At 37.3% G+C, this 19,569-nt stretch overlaps 1 protein-coding gene across 6 annotated transcripts in view; it reads right to left on the bottom strand.

Moving 5' to 3' along the window:
• GPSM3 (G protein signaling modulator 3) overlaps window positions 1-19,569 on the bottom strand; it is a 114,707-nt gene that overhangs the window by 79,267 nt on the left and 15,871 nt on the right. For 2 of the 6 annotated variants that reach the window (XM_053722008.1, XM_053722010.1), the window contains exon 2: window positions 4,705-4,814. The exons of 3 other annotated variants lie outside the window; for them this stretch is intronic. The gene's annotated coding sequence lies outside the window, so the exon portion shown is untranslated. The remainder of the gene's footprint in view (window positions 1-4,704; window positions 4,815-19,569) is intronic. One more of the 6 variants, XM_053722012.1, reaches the window with a different exon arrangement.

Below are 19,569 nucleotides of genomic sequence, written 5' to 3'. Positions count from 1 at the left end.
TAGATAGATAAATGGATGAAGAGATGGAGAGATGGATAGATAGATAGACAGACAGACAGACAGACAGACAGACAGACAGACAGACAGATAGATAGATAGATAGATAGATAGATAGATAGATAGATAGATAGATGGAAGGATAGATAGATAGATAGATAGATGGAAGGATAGATAGATAGATAGATAGATAGATAGATAGATAGATAGATGATAGATGGATAGATAATAGCTAGATGATTGATAGATAGATAGATAGATAGATAGATAGATAGATAGATAGATAGATAGATAGATAGATAGATAGAGATAGACAGATAGACAGAATGACAGACAAATAGATAGATAGATAGATAGATAGATAGATAGATGATGGATAGATAGATAGATAGACAGACAAATAGATAGATAAATGGATGAAGAGATGGAGAGATGGATAGATAGATAGACAGACAGATAGATAGATAGATAGATAGATAGATAGATAGATAGATAGATAGATGCCCATGCCAAGGTATAGACTGGCTGCTATGCCCCCCCCCCCTCCCGGGATATGGGTCCTGGTACAAATGCAACTGCTGCACTTAAGGTAGTTCCGCCACAGGGGTCACTGATTCCATTTGAAGAACATAAGTGTGAAAAAGACATAATGCTATAGAAAATGTTCTGCCCATTCCCAATTCCGAATACCCTATGCACAATACCAGCCAAAAATACTTCCCTAGGCAGTGCACAATACCAGACAGCAGCTAGAAACGCAAATAAATTATGTGTAAAAGCACAAACACAAGGCAGACAGTATAATTTTGCTACTATATAAATCCCTAGCCCAAACTTCATCTTGAATACAGGGTACAGTATTGGGTACCATTTCTTAAACAGAACAGTGTAGAATTAGAAAACGTTTAAAAGATGGATATAGTGTTAAAAGGGGAAAGGATATGTTTAAAGCTGAGTTGCAAGGTTAGCCATATAGAATAAATCAATGTTTATACCCTTGAGGAAATAGAATGTATCATTACTTAAAGGGACACTAAACCTAATTTTTTTTCTTTCATGATTCAGATAGAGCATGCAATTTTAAGCAACTTTCTAATTTACTCCTATTGTCAATTTTTTTTTGTTCTCTTGCTATCTTTATTTAAAAAAGCAGGAATGTGATACATAGGAGCCGCACCATTTTTGGTTGAGAACCTGGGTTATGCTTGCTTATTGGTGGGTAAATGTAAGCCTCCAATAAGCAAGCGCTATCCATGGTGCTGAACCTAAAATGGGCTGGCTGCTAAGATTTACATTCCTGCTTTTAAAATAAAGATAGCAAGAGAACGAAGAAAAATTGATAATAGGAGTAAATTAGAAAGTTGATTAAAATGTCATGCTCTATCTGAATCATGAAAGAAAGAAAAAAATGGGTTCAGTGTCCCTTTAAGGCTAGAGGAAAGGATATTTCACCTTCAGTGAAGCAGTGGAACTGTTTGCAGGGTAGTTAGAGACAGCATATTCAGTGTAGAACTTTAAAAAAGGCTTAGATATAAAAAAAAATTGGCTACAAAAATAGATATGGCAACTCTTTTTTTGCACTTGCTACCATATTTCATCACTATTAGTTCAGTAGACAAGTATTTTGATGCCAGAGATCATATAATGTCTGTGAAGTTTATATTTTCTTTCATCCTCATCCACTACGTAGAAGCTTTGTTTTTGCAGACATATTAAAGGCAGAGAAACAGTGCATGGTAGAAACCAGAAAAGCCATAAGGAAGCTTTATTGTATAAGAAACTATTTAAAGATGAGCAACTGAAAAGCTGCAGGGTCTGATAATAATAATGTCGATAAGGTTAGACTTCACAGTCCTAAAGAAACATAAACATAGTATTTGATACGCCCAGCAGCAGCTGCTGAACAATAGGGGGGTGCAGAATACCACCCTAAACCCATATAGAAATAAAGAGGTTTATTGCATGTGTTTGCACGCGTCAGGTCTAGCGCTCGTATTACAAGTTGAAAGTAAACACGAATGCACGAGCACAATCGCGATTTATGCTAGAATGATTACCGTGTCCACAGAGCTCTGGTTGACTGTTTTGCAAAACAAAAAAAGTGTCACAAAAGACATCAAAAATACATTACAAAGTACAGTCATAACACCAGCTCATAAAAATTATTTAAAAAAACATATTGCACAAAAATGTATAAGGGCTCAAAGATATGAGATCTCAGGTGTTAGAAAAAAAAGGGTGTTAAGCTGGTTTAATAGGGTTTTGGAGACCTTACTTGTAGGGGCCACACTTCTGATCCACTTTGTCAATGGTTTATGTACCTGTATGTAGTAGGTCTTAACCCACTAAAGGGAAATGGATCTGATTTGAGGCTACATCTGATGCAGAAATAATCATGAGCATATACCTGACATAGGACTAGATTACGAGGAGAGCTTTTTCATCGCTCCCGCTCGTGTGTTAACTGCGATCAACTTCAGCTTTTTTGATGACCGGAAGGGGAGGCGCTACGAGTCGGCTGGCCGTAGGACTGCTCTGAGAGTGATAGAGCACAAACTACTACCACACGCCCAAGCAATTCCTTGAGGAGGTCCGGAATACATGCTCCTGGTTTGAGAGCGGCTTGGCGAGCGTTACATACTGCTCAAGTTCCCAGTCCATGCGCTAGGACGCATCTGGACCCGTGATCTGGGTTGGAAGTAAACCGTTATCGAAGGTGTGCCTGTTAGCATCGGCTACAGCCAAAACCGACAACTACACCCCCATAACTCTCAGATAGTGAAACTTGGCTCTGGAGCCCATATACTGAGGACAGCTATCTTGGGAGAGGGGTAACGAAGGAGCCCTGTAAGGCCTGGGCATCAAAGAAGTCCGGTGTGACTGCGGGCCCGTGGGAACTCCCTAGTGACGACAGCTAAGGGACCAAAGGTGCAGAGAGGAGCACCTGAGCAAAAACCACAGCCCCGACCCCACACAAGTGCTGCAAGAAAAAGTTTAGAAAAAACAACTGTGGACTGTGTGTGCTATATCAAAGGGCTTTGACAGGCTGGAGGTACGAGGTGCACTTGGCACGAGGGAGCGACACAAGTGCAGAAGAAAGGCTGGACCACGGGAATCCTAATTGAAGCACGTAAGCTGATAGCCGGCTTTGCACCAGCTAGAGCCCACAATTTTTGTCTCCTGCAGACAACAACAGATAACATTAGGAAACCTGCATTATGTCCCTGTAGAAACAATACAAGTCGTGGTCTCTATTTGAAATTCTGACATAATTTCTAACAAGTCTGCAACCAGAGATTGCAGGACAAGCTGAACGGACCACAAGCGATACCTGGTAAAGTACATTGTCTGCTGAGGGCTTACCTAGGAATTTGCCCTCTTTCCTTGTGTTTTCTGTTGGAAAAAAAAGAGGGGTTTCTTTCTTCCGGTGCAAAAGACATTAGCTGTAAGAGGAGGGGGAAAGTCGCTCTGCGAAAGCTTTAAATTGCTATCAAGTTTAAGGAGGTTCTCTACAACAGACTGTGTCCAAAAACACAACATAAAGAATAAGAGACTTTTTCCTACAACAGGAGGCTATTGTATGGTAAATAAGTCTGCATATATAGAAGAGTCTGTTTTTTGTTTTGTTTTGCCTTCCTCCCTTTTTTTTTTTTTTTTTTTTTTTGGGAGAAAATATATGCTTGCTATTTGATTTGTTTGCATACTTTGATAAGTGAAGGATTTATGTTGTGTGATTAGTGAGCTGGAACTATTTAAAGTTGGTGATAAATTGAATGATGGCTTGAACAGATTAGACATGTGCACCAGTAAAAATTGATATTGGAACTAAATTCATTAAACAGATAGGGGTGGGTATAGTAGACATGGATACGTAGGGATTGGATTTTGTTATTCGTTGCAATTTGCTGAAGTAATGAGTTAACAAGAGCTTACGCCATCAGATAGAAGGAACCAGAAAATATTAAGAAATACTACCCTAAAACTATATATTCCTACGGATGCCAAGGATGTCTAGCTTTAACACTTAAACACTTACACTAAGTAATCTACACAAAATAACATATGAAGATGTTTTTCACTTAAAGATTCACTAGCCCCAAGCGGGGTATAACAAATAGCAATAAAAAAAAAATCCAATTTTTTTTTTCTTTTTGGTTTTGTTAACACTGTTTGCGGTTATATTACCGTGCACTCTTTTCACATATACTAGTTTGTCATTTATGGATAAATTTATCACTCAGAATAAAACCAAATCACCTGCTATGGCGTCAAAGACTAAAGATATAAAGCTTAGGAGTAGCAATGATAACCTAAATGAATCTGCCCCCCCTACTTCAAATACTATAATGCAAAACATAGTAACTCAAGATATAGTTAAACAAATGTCAGAATTGATGATGCCACAATTTGACCAAATTCGCAGAGATCTTAGAATATTATCGGCTGAAATTAAGGACCGCTCACGCCGAAATAATGTTAGAATTATCGGCATCCCAGAGTCTATAGAATTCCAAGATCACTTAAAATTTGTTTCAGTTGAATTACCGACAAGTCTTGGTTTAGATATAAGAAATGTTTGGTTTTGTTTTTTATTTTGTTTTTGTTTGGCCATGTTTTAATTTGTTCTGTTTTGTGTTGCCCTAGTCTCTATTTAACGTGGAGTGTAGACAAATTGATTTTAGTTACTTATAATGAAAGATAGCTTACAGTTAGTATCCTGGAATGTAGGTGGAATTACTTCACCCCAGAAGAGGAAAAAAAATTTGAAGCACCTTAAACAAATTAAACCCGATATTGCCTTAGTTCAGGAGACCGATCTGAAAGAAAGAGAATTAGATAAATTAAGAAGCGATAGCAACACCATGCACTAATAGAAAAAAAGGAGTTGCAATTCTTTTTAATAAAAATTTGAGTTATAAAATTTTACAATTAGACTTAGATAAAGAGGAGAGATATATTACAGTACAACTGGAAGTAGAGGGAGTTCAATTAGTATTATGTAATGTTTATGGGCCCAACAAGTTAGATAAACCTTTCTGGGATAATTTACAAGTAAAATTGACTCAGTATTGCTCAAACAACCTAATCATTGGAGGAGATTTTAATATGGTTATGCGTCCAGCCCTGGACAGATTAAAGCCTTCCCTAAATAAAAACAGTAAGCAGGAAGCCAAACTCTTAAAAAAAATTGTGAAGCACTGAAAATGCATCACATTTGGAGACTCCAAAACCCAGATAATAGAGCAGATACGTGTTCATTGTATACATATAAAATGATGTCTAGAGTAGATGCCTTCCTGATCTCAGAAAGGGTTACTAGCTTAGAGATGACTGCATGAATAAATTAAATAATATTCTTAGATCATGCTGTACTGACTTTGAAACCGAATATTAAGAAACTGAACATTAACAATATTGGGAGTTTTTATTTCCCAAAATATCTTTATGCAAATAATTTATTAAAAAATTGGCTAAAACTAAAGTGGAGAGAGTTTTCTGAATTCAAATATGCCCATATAGAGAACAACAAATTATTTTGGGAGACATTCAAGGCAGTAGTCAGAGGCGAAATTAAAGCCTACCTAGAGCAAAATAAACGTAGAATGCAAGCTAAAGATCTAGTATTAGCTCAGTGCCCTCGAAACTCCTATAATTAATTTATAAGTGATTCTACAAACAAAAAGCTTTGGGAGAAATATATGGAGAGCAAAAAGGAAAGAGACGTGTTTTAACACAAAGAAGGGTACAGGAAGAGTTGATGGATTAGACCCTTTTTTTTAGACATGGGGGAAAAGCTGGAAAATCGTTGGCAAATCTTGTAAGAATTAAAAGAAAAAGACATGTTATTGAAACCCTTAATATTAAAAGCTGTACCAATGTACAGGAAATAATACACTACGTAGCACAATTTTTAAAAAAAAATGTACTCAAAAGGGGAAATTAAATTACATGCAAAGCTGGATTTTTGGGCAAAAATCCAACTCCCTAAGATCTCTTTAGAACAGTTAATTACCATAAACGCAGAGATAACACAGAAAGAAGTCATTCAAGCTATAAAGTCCTCAGCGTTAGATAAGGCTTCAGGTCCAGATTAGTTACCTATTGAACTATACAAAATTCTCACTGAAGAAATTGTCCCAACCATACAACATTTATTTAACAAATACTATATAAAAAATAATATGCAGTCACGATACTTTAATGACTCATAAATAATGCTAATATTAAAAAAAGATAAAGATCCGACAGATATAAACACATATAGACCCATTTCACTTCTGAATAGTGACTACAAAATACTTACTACTATTATTGCACAAAGAATAAAAAATATTTTGGATTTGTTAATTCATAAAGATCAGGTCGGGTTTATGAAAAAGAGAAATGTAACTTTTAATGTAAGGAGATTACAGCTAATTATTAATTATTACTGGGTTAAACTCCAGGAAAAGAACTATAAAAAAAATACTGACCTAGCTGTAATAGCAGTCGATGCAGAAAAGGCATTTGATTTGGTAACGTGGGACCATCTATTCACGACCTTATCTAAATTTGGGCTACAGGGAAATATTAGCAACTTCATAAACCTTATATACACAAATTCGTCAGTAGCTATTCTAGTGAATGAGATTCCTACCCCTAATTTTGAGCTCCAAAAAGGGTCTAGACAAGGCTGTCCATTATCCCCATATTTATTTAATTTAGCTATAGAACCGTTAGCAATTGCTCTGAGGAAGGACTTAGAGGGAATATGGTTAGGACAAATCAGAAATTCTATAGCTGTATAAAACAAGAAATAGTATGAAAAATACTTATTTTAAAGAAGTACATACAAGTTTTAAATATCTTGGTATTGTACTAAAAAATCTAAAAATCCCAATAAGTGGTATGAAATGAACTACCCTCAACTGTTTGATAAAATATATAGGGGTCTATTAAATTGATCTAAATTTCAGCTGTCCCTTATTGATAAGATAAATTTGATAAAAATTATGATTTTCCCAAAACTTCTGTATATGATGCAAAATGTACCTTTTTTATAAAAAATAGGGATCTAGCAGAATTTAAAAAATGATGTCTACAATTTATATGGGGACAGAAAAGGAAAGCAATTGCTTTTAAAAAACTCTCTTTTTTTAAGACCCGATGGAAGCCTGTCATTACCGGATATTGAACTCTATAATACTGTCTGTTTAGGGATAATAGCCCTAGAATGGATAAATAACAATGAGTATTACACTTCACCTAGATTAGAAAATCAGTAAAAACCTTACTCATTAAAAACCTTACCTCATTGCACAGGGAAAGAAATGCCTTTGATGATCAAATATATGCCTGTATTGAGTAACGTAATAAAGGCATGGCAAAAAATCCTAAAAATCATGAAATTAAATGTATCCTTTTCTAAACATCTACCAATCATTGGAAATCCTAAATTTATACCAGCGCTTAACTCTAAAAAGTTTGTGCGATGGAATCAACAGGGCCTGATCTATATTCAACAGTTGAAGGAGAAAGATCAATATAGATGTACGGTCTTTGCGGAACTAAAAAAAGATTTGAATCTGATAGACAAAGATTTTTTTGCATATCTTAAGATACGGCATCTATTTGATGAAATTATAAAAGAAACTTTAATAGAAACAGGCTGGGCAGGAATAGAACCAGTGATTGGCTTATATTACACCATATTTGAAATCAAAGTGGGTTAACAGCGACAATGAATGCGATAAGTGCAGTTACGCGGCTGCCGATCTTTATCATTGCTTGTGGAATTGCCCCAAAATTAGGAAATATTGGAGTAAAATTGAATTCTGGCTGAGTAAAATAACACAAAATCCTTTAAAAATCCAGGATAACCATGTTTTTTTCTGTTGGAGGAGTATAAGAACCTAACAAATAGAAGGTTTATAAACGTGGTCATACTTAACGGCCGGACTTTAATATTAAAATACTGGAAATCTAAAAAAGTGCTGATGTTAGCTCAGCTTATACAGAAAGTAAACAATCAATTAATATTGGAGCAATTTGATATTGCGGTAGATAACGAAACTAAAATTAAAAGTTTTTTCAGTAAATGGAAAAGCTTGATCCTCTCGTATGCAAGAAAAATGCTAATTCAAGTGATTTCCCCCTTTAAGGGGTCGGTATTTTTAGAAACAGCATTAGAACGAAACGAATTCCCCAGAGACTAGGGCACCCCCCCTTTTTTATTTGTTTGTTTGTTTGTGTTTTATTGGTGAAATATATCTAATAGTATAAATAAGGAACTATGTGAGATACGATGTGCACTGCATATTGATAAAAGAGCAAAAATCTTAAATGTATGTTTATTTTTTGATTATGAATATGTCTTGCTCTGTTTTGAATTATACATGGAATCTACAAAGCACCCTGCGAGGTGCAATGAAAGCTTAAAATATGATGTTATCTATGCTATGGAAATATAAATAAAGAAAAAGACACCTGGTCAAAAAAAAAAAAAAATAGATATTTTTTTGGATATAAAAATAGATATGGCAACTCTGCTACCATATTTCATCACTATTAGTTCAGTAGACAAGTATTTTGATGCCAGAGATCATATAATGTCTGTGAAGTTTGGACTTAATAGACTTCTATTTTCTTTCATCCTCATCCACTATGTAGAAGCTTTGTTTTTGCAGACATATTAAAGGCAGAGAAACAGTGCATGGTAGAAACCAGAAAAGTCATAAGGAAGCTTTATTGTATAAGAAACTATTTAAAGGTGAGCGACTGAAAAGCTGCAGGGTCTGATAATAATAATTTCGATAAGGTTAGACTTCACAGTCCTAAAGAAACATAAACATAGTATTTGATACGTCGCCCAGCAGCAGCTGCTGAACAATAGGGGGGTGCAGAATACCACCCTAAACCCATATAGAAATAAAGAGGTTTATTGCACGCGTCGGGTCTAGCGCTCGTATTACAAGTTGAAAGTAAACACGAATGCACAAGCACAATCGCGATTTATGCTAGAATGATTACCGTGTCCACAGAGCTCTGGTTGACTGTTTTGCAAAACAAAAAAGTGTCACAAAACACATAAACAATACATTACAAAGTACAGTCATAACACCATCTCATAAAAGTTATTTTAAAAAAAATTGCACAAAAATGTATAAGGGCTCAAAGATCTTAGGTGGTTTAACCGGGCTCCGGAGGCCTTACTTGTAGGGGCCACACTTCTGATCCACTTTGTCAATGGTTTATGTACCTGTATGTAGTAGGGTTTAACCCACTAAAGGGAAATGGATCTGATTTGAGGCTGTGAACCTGATCCGACACTGCGGATCAGGTCCGTCAGACCTCGCTGAATACGGCGAGCAATACGCCGTATTCAGCATTGCACCAGCAGCTCACAAGAGCTGCTGGTGCAACGCCGCCCCCTGCGTTGTGCGTTGTGTGTCCGCCTGCTCATAACTGCTGTTTCTGGCGAGCCTGCAGGCTCGCCAGAAACACGGGGCATCAAGCTCCATTCGGAGCTTGATACATATGCCCCTACATCTGATGCAGAATTAATTATGAGCATATACCTCACATAGGACTAGATTACGAGTAGAGCACTTTTTCATGGCTCCTGCTCGTGCATTAACTGCGATCAACCTCAGCTTTTTGCACACGTCAGGTACTGTGCGTTTTACAAGCTGAAAGTAAAAAGTTATTGCATTATGATTGGCAGACCAGATTATTACAGGGGGCGTTACTATGATACATTTGCAAGTGAAATAAAGAGTTTTCTATTTCTGGGGGTATTTTGGTTTTCTGTTAAAGGGACAGTCAAGTAAAAAATAAACTTTTATGATTCAGATAGAGCACACAATTTTAAACAGCTTTCCAATTCACTTCCATTATATAAATGTGCACAATCTATTTATATGCACAGTGTCTGAGACACCAGCTCCTATTGAATATATATTCTGTGCAAGAATTCACAGAATATAGTGTATGCATTTTGTGATTGGCTGATGGCTGTCACATGATTCAGTGGGAGGGAAAATAGAACTAACTTTAAAATTTGTCAGAAAAAAAAATAATCTATTACTCATTTCAAATTCAAACGAAGTGTGTTTGCGTTGTCTCTTTATTATGCATTTACTGTGTTTAGCGGTCCTTTAATAATGTTTTTGTTTCTGCAACTTTTTTTTAAAAATCATTGTCCCTTTAATGACTTCAGCAATACAGCATTGGGATGTTTGGAATTACAACACAAAAGTAACAGCAAAAAGGAAAAACTTTTAAAAACTGCAGTATGTAAAAATGGTAGGGGTTAATAAAGGGACAGGGAACTCAAAACTTTAAAATATGATTCAGACAGAGAATACATAGCTAAAAAACTTTTTAAATTAATTTCTGTTATCCAATTTACATTGTTCTCTTGGTATCCTTTGCTGACAATCATACCTAGGTATGTTTAGGAGCAGCAGTGAACTTCTGTGAGCTAGCTGCTAATTAGTGGCTGCATATATATGCCTCTTGTCACTTATTGGCTCACCTGATATGATCAGCTAGCTCCCAGTAGTGCATTGCTGCTCCTTCAACAATGAATAGCAAGAGATTGGAGCAAATTTGATAAGAGAAATTAGCTGGAAAGTTGTTTAAAATTGTATGCTATATCTGAATCATGAAAGAAACATTTTAGCTGAGTGTCTACGTGAAGGATAGCTATGTGTGCTATAGTGGCTGATAGCTAGCTGTGTGTGTGTTATAGTGACAGATACCTGTGTGTTTGTGTGTAATAGTGGCAGATAGCTGTGTGTGTGTGTGTGTGTGTGCTATAGTGACAGATAATTGTGTGTGTGTGTGCTATAGTGGCAGATAGCTAGCTGTGTGTGTGTTATAGTGACAGATACCTGTGTGTGTAATAGTGACAGATAGCTGTGTGTGTGTGTGTGTGTGTGTGCTATAGTGACAAATAGATGAGTGTGTGTGTTATAGTGACAGATACCTGTGTGTGTTTGTGTGTAATAGTGACAGATAGCTGTGTGTGTGTGTGCTATAGTGACAGATAGCTGTATGTGTGTGTGTGTGTGTGTGTGTGCTATAGTGGCAGATAGCTAGCTGTGTGTGTGTTATAGTGACAGATACCTGTGTGTGTTTGTGTGTAATAGTGACAGATAGCTGTGTGTGTGCTATAGTGACAGATAGCTGTATGTGTGTGTGTGTGCTATAGTGGCAGATAGCTAGCTGTGTGTGTGTTATAGTGACAGATACCTGTGTGCGTTTGTGTGTAATAGTGACAGATAGCTGTGTGTGTGTGTGCTATAGTGACAGATAGCTGTATGTGTGTGTGTGTGTGCTATAGTGGCAGATAGCTAGCTGTGTGTGTGTTAACAGATACCTGTGTGTGTTTGTGTGTAATAGTGACAGATAGCTGTGTGTGTGTGTGTGCTATAGTGACAGATAGATGTGTGTGTGTGTGTGTGTGTGTGCTATAGTGGCAGATAGCTAGCTGTGTGTGTGTTATAGTGACAGATAGCTGTGTGTGTGTGTGTAATAGTGACAGATAGCTGTGTGTGTGTGTGTGCTATAGTGACAGATAGATGTGTGTGTGTGTGTGCTATAGTGGCAGATAGCTAGCTGTGTGTGTGTTATAGTGACAGATACCTGTGTGTGTTTGTGTGTAATAGTGACAGATAGCTGTGTGTGTGTGTGTGTGTGTGTGTGCTATAGTGACAGATAGATGTGTGTGTGTGCTATAATGGCTGATAGCTAGCTGTGTGTGTGTTATAGTGACAGATAGCTGTGTGTGTGTGTATAATAGTGACAGATAGCTGTGTGTGTGTGTGTGCTATATTGACAGATAGATGTGTGTGTGTGTCTGTGCTATAGTGGCAGATAGCTAGCTGTGTGTGTGTTATAGTGACAGATACCTGTGTGTGTTTGTGTGTAATAGTGACAGATAGCTGTGTGTGTGTGTGTGCTATAGTGACAGATAGATGTGTGTGTGTGCTATAGTGGCAGATAGCTAGCTGTGTGTGTGTTATAGTGACAGATACCTGTGTGTGTTTGTGTGTAATAGTGACAGATAGCTGTGTGTGTGTGTGTGTGTGTGTGTGTGTGTGTGTGCTATAGTGACAGATAACTGTGTGTGTGTGTGTGTAATAGTGACAGATAGCTGTGTGTGTTTGTGTGTAATAGTGACAGATAGCTGTGTGTGTGTGCTATAGTAGCAGATAGCTAGCTGTGTGTGTGTAATAGTGACAGATACCTTTGTGTGTGTAATATTTACAGATAGTTGTGTGTGTGCTATAGTGACAGATAGCTGTATGTGTGCTATAAAGACAGATAGCTGTGTGTGTGCTATAGTAACAGATAGCTGTGTGTGTGTGCTATAGTGACAGATAGCTGTATGTGTGCTATAGTGACAGATAGCTGTGTGTGTGCTATAGTGACAGATAGCTGTATGTGTGCTATAGTGACAGATAGCTGTATGTGTGTGTGTTTTAGTGACAGATAGCTGTGTGTGTGTGTGTGTGTGTGTGCTATAGTAGCAGATAGCTAGCTGTGTGTGTGTTATAGTGACAGATACCTTTGTGTGTGTAATAGTTACAGATAGTTGTGTGTGTGTGTGCTATAGTGACAGATAGCTGTATGTGTGCTATAGTGACAGATAGCTGTGTGTGTGCTATAGTGACAGATAGCTGTGTGTGTGCTATAGTGACAGATAGCTGTGTGTGTGCTATAGTGACAGATAGCTGTATGTGTGCTATAGTGACAGATAGCTGTATGTGTGTGTGTTATAGTGACAGATAGCTGTGTGTGCTATAGTGACAGATAGCTGTGTGTGTGTTCTATTGTGACAGATAGCTGTGTGTGTGCTATAGTGACAGATAGCTGTATTTGTGTGTGTGTTTTAGTGACAGATAGCTGTGTGTGCTATAGTGACAGATAGCTGTGTGCGTGTTCTATAGTGACAGATAGCTGTGTGTGCTATAGTGACAGATAGCTGTATGTGTGCTATAGTGACAGATAGCTGTGCATACGTTATAGTGACCGATAGCCGTGTGTATTTTAAAGTTACAAACACCTGTTTGTGTGTGATATGACAGCCGTGTATATGTTATAGTGTCAGTTAGCTGTTTGTGTGTGTGTGTGATATAGTGACAGATAGCTGTTTGCTATTGTGACAATTAGTTCTGTGTATGTGTTACAGTGACAAACAGCTGAGTGTGTTTGTGTTTATGTGATATAGTGACAGACAGCTGTGTGTGTGCTATGGTGACAGATAGCTGTGTATATGTTATAATGATAGCTGTTTGACACTATAACATATACACAGCTGTCATTATTTCACACACAGTTAGCTGTTTGTGTGTGTGTGATTTAGTGACAGATAGCTGTGTTTGCTATTGTGACAATTAACTCTGTGTGTGTGTTACAGTGACAAATAGCTGAGTGTGTTTGTATGATATAGTGACAGACAGCTGTGTGTGTGCTATGGTGACAGATAACTGTTTGTATGTTATAATGATAGCTGTTTGTGTGTGATATATTGATAGACAGCTGTTTGTATCTTATAGTGACTGATAACTGTTTGTGTGTGTGTAATATAGTGTCAGATAGCAGTATATATGTTATAGTGACAGCAGTGTGTGTGATATAGTGACAGAAAACTGTTTGTGTGTGATATAGTGACAGATAGCAGTATATATGTTATACTGACAGTTGTGTGTGTGATATAGTGACAGATAACTGTTTGTGTGTAATATAGTGTCAGATAGCAGTATATATGTTATAGTGACAGCTGTGTGTGTGATATGACAGCTGTGTATAAGTTATAGTGTCAGATAACTGTTTGTGAGTGTAATATAGGGTCAGATAGCAGTATATATGTTATAGTGACAGCTGTGTGTGTGATATGACAGCTGTGTATAAGTTATAGTGTCAGATAACTGTTTGTGAGTGTAATATAGTGTCAGATAGCAGTATATATGTTATAGTGACAGCTGTGTGTGTGATATGACAGCTGTGTATAAGTTATATTGTCAGATAACTGTTTGTGAGTGTAATATAGTTTTAGATAGCAGTATATATGTTATAGTGACAGCTGTGTGTGTGATATAGTGACCGATAGCTATGTTTGCTATAAAGGCAATACGTTGTGTGTGTGTGTTATGGTGACAGACAGCTGAGTGAGTGATATAGTGCTTGCAATAAAATAGCATACTAGATGAGCATGAATGCATTATAATTTTTTTTGCTGCAATTGACGTTTGTGTGTGATTTAGTGACAGATAGCTGTGTGTTTGTTATAATGAAAGATAGCTGTTTGTGTGTTATATAGTGACAGATAGCTGTGGGTATGTTATAATGAAAGATAGCTGTTTGTGTGTATGCATGTGTGTTAGTTAAAGTGGCAGACAACTGTGTGTGTGTGTGTGTGTTACAGTAACAATTAGCTGTGATGCTATAGTGACTGTTATCTGATTCTACAGTATGTATGTATATAGAGACTTATATTTGTGTGTTGTTATCAAGCCGTCAACCGCAAATACGCTGGAATTCCGCAGTGTAATTGTGGAGAGCTTGATTCCCCTTAGTTATCAAAGCCTACAGACCGGCAAAAGTAGAAATCTGTGACGTAACATACGATCAGCCGGTCTCAGTCCGACACAGATCGATGCTTACGTCAGTACAGATGTTCCGATTTAAACTAATTACACCTAATCTAAGAGCCCTATGAAAATAAAAAAGCCCCCCCAAAATAAAAAAAAAACCCCTAACCTACAAAAAACTACAAATAGCCCTTAAAAGGGCCTTTTGCTGGACATTGCCCCAAAGAAATCGGCTCTTTTACCTGTAAATAAAAAATACAAATACCCCCCAACAGTAAAACCCACCACCCACACAACCAACCCCCCCAAATAAAAACCTAACTAAAAAAACCTAAGCTCCCAATTGCCCTGAAAAGGGCATTTGGATGGGCATTGCCCTTTAAAGGGCATTTAGCTCTATTGCTGCCCAAACCCTAATCTAAAACTAAAACTCACCCAATAAACCCTTAAAAAAACCTAACACTAACCCCCGAAGTTCCACTTACAGCGGCAGAAGTCCTCATCGAAGCCGGCAGAAGTCTTCATCCAAGGGGCCGAAGTCTTCATCCAAAGCCTGCAGAAGTCTTCACCCAGATGGCATCTTCTATCTTCATCCATCCTGCGCGGAACGGCTCCATCTTCAAGACATCCAACGTGCGTAACGGCTCCATCTTCAAGACATTCGACGCGGAGCATCCTCTTCTTGCGACGTCTTCTTCGAAATGAAGGTTGGATCAGCCAATAGGATGAAAGCTCAATCATATTGGCTGATTGCAACAGCCAATAGGATTTTTTCAACCTTAATTCCGATTGGCTGATAGAATTCTATCAGCCAATCGGAATCTAAGGGACGCCATCTTGGATGACGTCATTTAAAGGAACCTTCTTTCCGAAGAAGACGTCGTAAGAAGAGGATGCTCCGCGTCGGATGTCTTGAAGATGGAGCCGCTCCGCGCTGGATGGATGAAGATAGAAGATGCTTGGATGAAGGTGGTGGGTTTTACTATTTGGGGGTGTTTTTTATTTTTTTATTTACAGGTAAATGAACTGATTTCTTTGGGGCAATGCCCCGCAAAAGGCCCTTTTAAGGGCCATTGGTAGTTTATTGTAGGTTAGGGTTTTTTTTTTATTTTGGGGGGGCTTTTTTATTTTCATAGGGCTCTTAGATTAGGTGTAATTAGTTTAAATCTTTGATAATTTATTTTTTATTTTGTGTAACTTAGTGTTTATTATTTTTTGTAACTTAGTGTTTGTTATCTTTTCTAACTTTGTTGTTAGTTTTTTGTAACTGTAATTTTTTATTGTAGATTTAAATTATTTGAGTAGGGTTAGGTGTTTAAATATATAATATAGTTAATTTAATTTGTAGTTTAATGTAATTTTAGTATAACAGTTAGGGTAGATTAATTATTAGTTTAATATAGTTTAATGAAATTTTAGTATAATATTTATGGTAGGTTAATTATTAGTTTAATATAGCTTAATGTAATTTTAGTATAATAGTTAGGGTAGGTTAATTATTAGTTTAATATAGCTTAATGTAATTTTAGTATAATAGTTAGGGTAGGTTCATTATTAGTTTAATATAGTTTAATTTAAATCTAAAGGTAAGTTTAAATTTATTATAAGATAGGGATGAGTTAATATTTAATGTAAAGTTAGCAAGTTGTTAGGTTTAGGGATTAATAGTTTAATATAGTTTATGGCGATGTGGGGGGCTGGCGGTTTAGGGGTTAAAAGGTTTAGTAAGTGCTAGTGATGTGGGAAGCCAGGGGTTTAGGGGTTAATACCTTTAGTTAGTTGCGGCGGGGTCTGGGAGCAGCGGGATAGGGGTTAATAACTTTATTAGAGTTGCGGTGGGGTCCGGGAGCGGCGGTTTAGGGGTTAATAACTTTATTAGAGTTGCGGTGGGCTCCGAAAGTGGCAGTTTAGGGGTTAATAACTTTATTTAGTTGCAGCGGGGTCCGGGAGCGGCGGGACAGGGGTTAAACATTTTAGTATAGTGGCGGTGTTAAGTGACAGTATACAAATAAAGCTGGGAAAAAGCCGAAGAGCAGCGAGATCGATGACTGTTTAGTTAACAACAGTCCGCTGCTCATCGCCCCGTACTTGGTGCGTGGCTTTTTGACAGCTTTTAATATAAATATGGAGAACGTATTCAGATCCGCGGCAGCAATGTTACGCAATGTCAGGCGAGGGTATTGGTGCCGTCGAATGCAAGTAAGTTGACAGCATGATAAGTAGGCCTAAAATAGTAGTGTGTTATTGCCATGTACAGCTGTGTGTGTAATAGGGATAGATATGTGTGTGTTATAGTAATTGTGTATATCAGTTTATGGCTACCTTATATCTGTATATGTTGCAATGGCTAAAAGCAGTGTGTTTGTTATTGCCATATATAGTTGAGTGTGTGTATGTTTTAGTGACAGCTAACTGAGTGTGTGTTTTACAATGAGTGACAGTAGTATGTGTTATAGTGACTTGTTACATCTGTTAGTGTTTTCGTGACAAATATAAGTGTGTGTAATATGTATCAATGACACATATAAGTGTGTAACAGTGAGAGATGTGAGTGCACATTGTAGTGACAAATAGAAGTGTGTGTATTAATGACACATATAAGTGTGTGTAACAGGGAGAGATGTGAGTGCACACTGTAGTGGCAAATAGAAGTGTGTGTACAGGGAGTGCAGAATTATTAGGCAAATGAGTATTTTGACCACATCATCCTCTTTATGCATGTTGTCTTACTCCAAGCTGTATAGGCTCGAAAGCCTACTACCAATTAAGCATATTAGGTGATGTGCATCTCTGTAATGAGAAGGGGTGTGGTTGGAGTCAAGCTCAACTCCCAGTCCTACTGCCAGTTTCTGGAAGACACCTTCTTCAAGCAGTGGTACAGGAAGAAGTCTGCATCCTTCAAGAAAAACATGATTTTCATGCAGGACAATGCTCCATCACACGCGTCCAAGTACTCCACAGTGTGGCTGGCAAGAAAGGGTATAAAAGAAGAAAATCTAATGACATGGCCTCCTTGTTCACCTGATCTGAACCCCATTGAGAACCTGTGGTCCATCATCAAATGTGAGATTTACAAGGAGGGAAAACAGTACACCTCTCTGAACAGTGTCTGGGAGGCTGTGGTTGCTGCTGCACGCAATGTTGATGGTGAACAGATCAAAACACTGACAGAATCCATGGATGGCAGGCTTTTGAGTGTCCTTGCAAAGAAAGGTGGCTATATTGGTCACTGATTTGTTTTTGTTTGTTTTTTGAATGTCAGAAATGTATATTTGTGAATGTTGAGATGTTATATTGGTTTCACTGGTAAAAATAAATAATTGAAATGGGTATATATTTGTTTTTTGTTAAGTTGCCTAATAATTATGCACAGTAATAGTCACCTGCACACACAGATATCCCCCTAAAATAGCTATAACTAAAAACAAACTAAAAACTACTTCCAAAACTATTCAGCTTTGATATTAATGAGTTTTTTGGGTTCATTGAGAACATGGTTGTTGTTCAATAATAAAATTAACCCTCAAAAATACAACTTGCCTCCTAATAATTCTGCACTCCCTGTATTAATGACACATATAAGTGTGTGTAACAGGGAGAGATGTGAGTGCACATTGTAGTGACAAATAGAAGTGTGTGTATTAATGACACATATAAGTGTGTGTAACAGGGAGAGATGTGAGTGCACACTGTAGTGACAAATAGAAGTGTGTGTATTAATGACACATATAAGTGTGTAACAGTGAGAGATGTGAGTGCACACTGTAGTGACAAATAGAAGTGTGTGTATTAATGACACATATAAGTGTGTAACAGGGAGAGATGTGAGTGCACACTGTAGTGACAAATAGAAGTGTGTGTATTAATGACACATATAAGTGTGTGTAACAGGGAGAGATGTGAGTGCACACTGTAGTGGCAAATAGAAGTGTGTGTATTAATGACACATATAAGTGTGTGTAACAGTGAGAGATGTGAGTGCACATTGTAGTGACGAATAGAAGTGTGTTTATTAATGACACATATAAGTGTGTGTAACAGTGAGAGATGTGAGTGCACACTGTAGTGACAAATAGAAGTGTGTGTATTAATGACACATATAAGTGTGTGTAACAGGGAGAGATGTGAGTGCACAGTGTAGTGACAAATAGAAGTGTGTGTATTAATGACACATATAAGTGTGTGTAACAGTGAGAGATGTGAGTGCACAGTGTAGTGACAAATAGAAGTGTGTGTATTAATGACACATATAAGTGTGTGTAACAGTGAGAGATGTGAGTGCACACTGTAGTGACAAATAGAAGTGTGTGTATTAATGAGTCATATAAGTGTGTAACAGTGAGAGATGTGAGTGCACACTGTAGTGACAAATAGAAGTGTGTGTATTAATGACACATATAAGTGTGTGTAACATGGAGAGATGTAAGTGCACACTGTAGTGACAAATAGAAGTGTGTGTATTAATGACACATATAAGTGTGTAACAGTGAGAGATGTGAGTGCACACTGTAGTGACAAATAGAAGTGTGTGTATTAATGACACATATAAGTGTGTAACAGTGAGAGATGTGAGTGCACACTGTAGTGACAAATAGAAGTGTGTGTATTAATGACACATATAAGTGTGTGTAACAGTGAGACATGTGAGTGCACACTGTAGTGACAAATAGAAGTGTGTGTATTAATGACACATATAAGTGTGTGTAACATGGAGAGATGTAAGTGCACACTGTAGTGACAAATAGAAGTGTGTGTATTAATGACACATATAAGTGTGTAACAGTGAGATATGTGAGTGCACACTGTAGTGACAAATAGAAGTGTGTGTATTAATGAAACATATAAGTGTGTGTAACAGTGAGAGATGTGAGTGCACACTGTAGTGACAAATAGAAGTGTGTGTATTAATGACACATATAAGTGTGTGTAACAGTGAGAGATGTGAGTGCACACTGTAGTGACAAATAGAAGTGTGTGTATTAATGACACATAT

The sequence above is a fragment of the Bombina bombina genome, chromosome 7 (genome assembly GCF_027579735.1).
Source record: "Bombina bombina isolate aBomBom1 chromosome 7, aBomBom1.pri, whole genome shotgun sequence".
NCBI lineage: Eukaryota > Metazoa > Chordata > Amphibia > Anura > Bombinatoridae > Bombina > Bombina bombina.
Note: the sequence above shows the minus strand (reverse complement) of the source record. Positions and strands in the feature narration are given on the sequence as shown.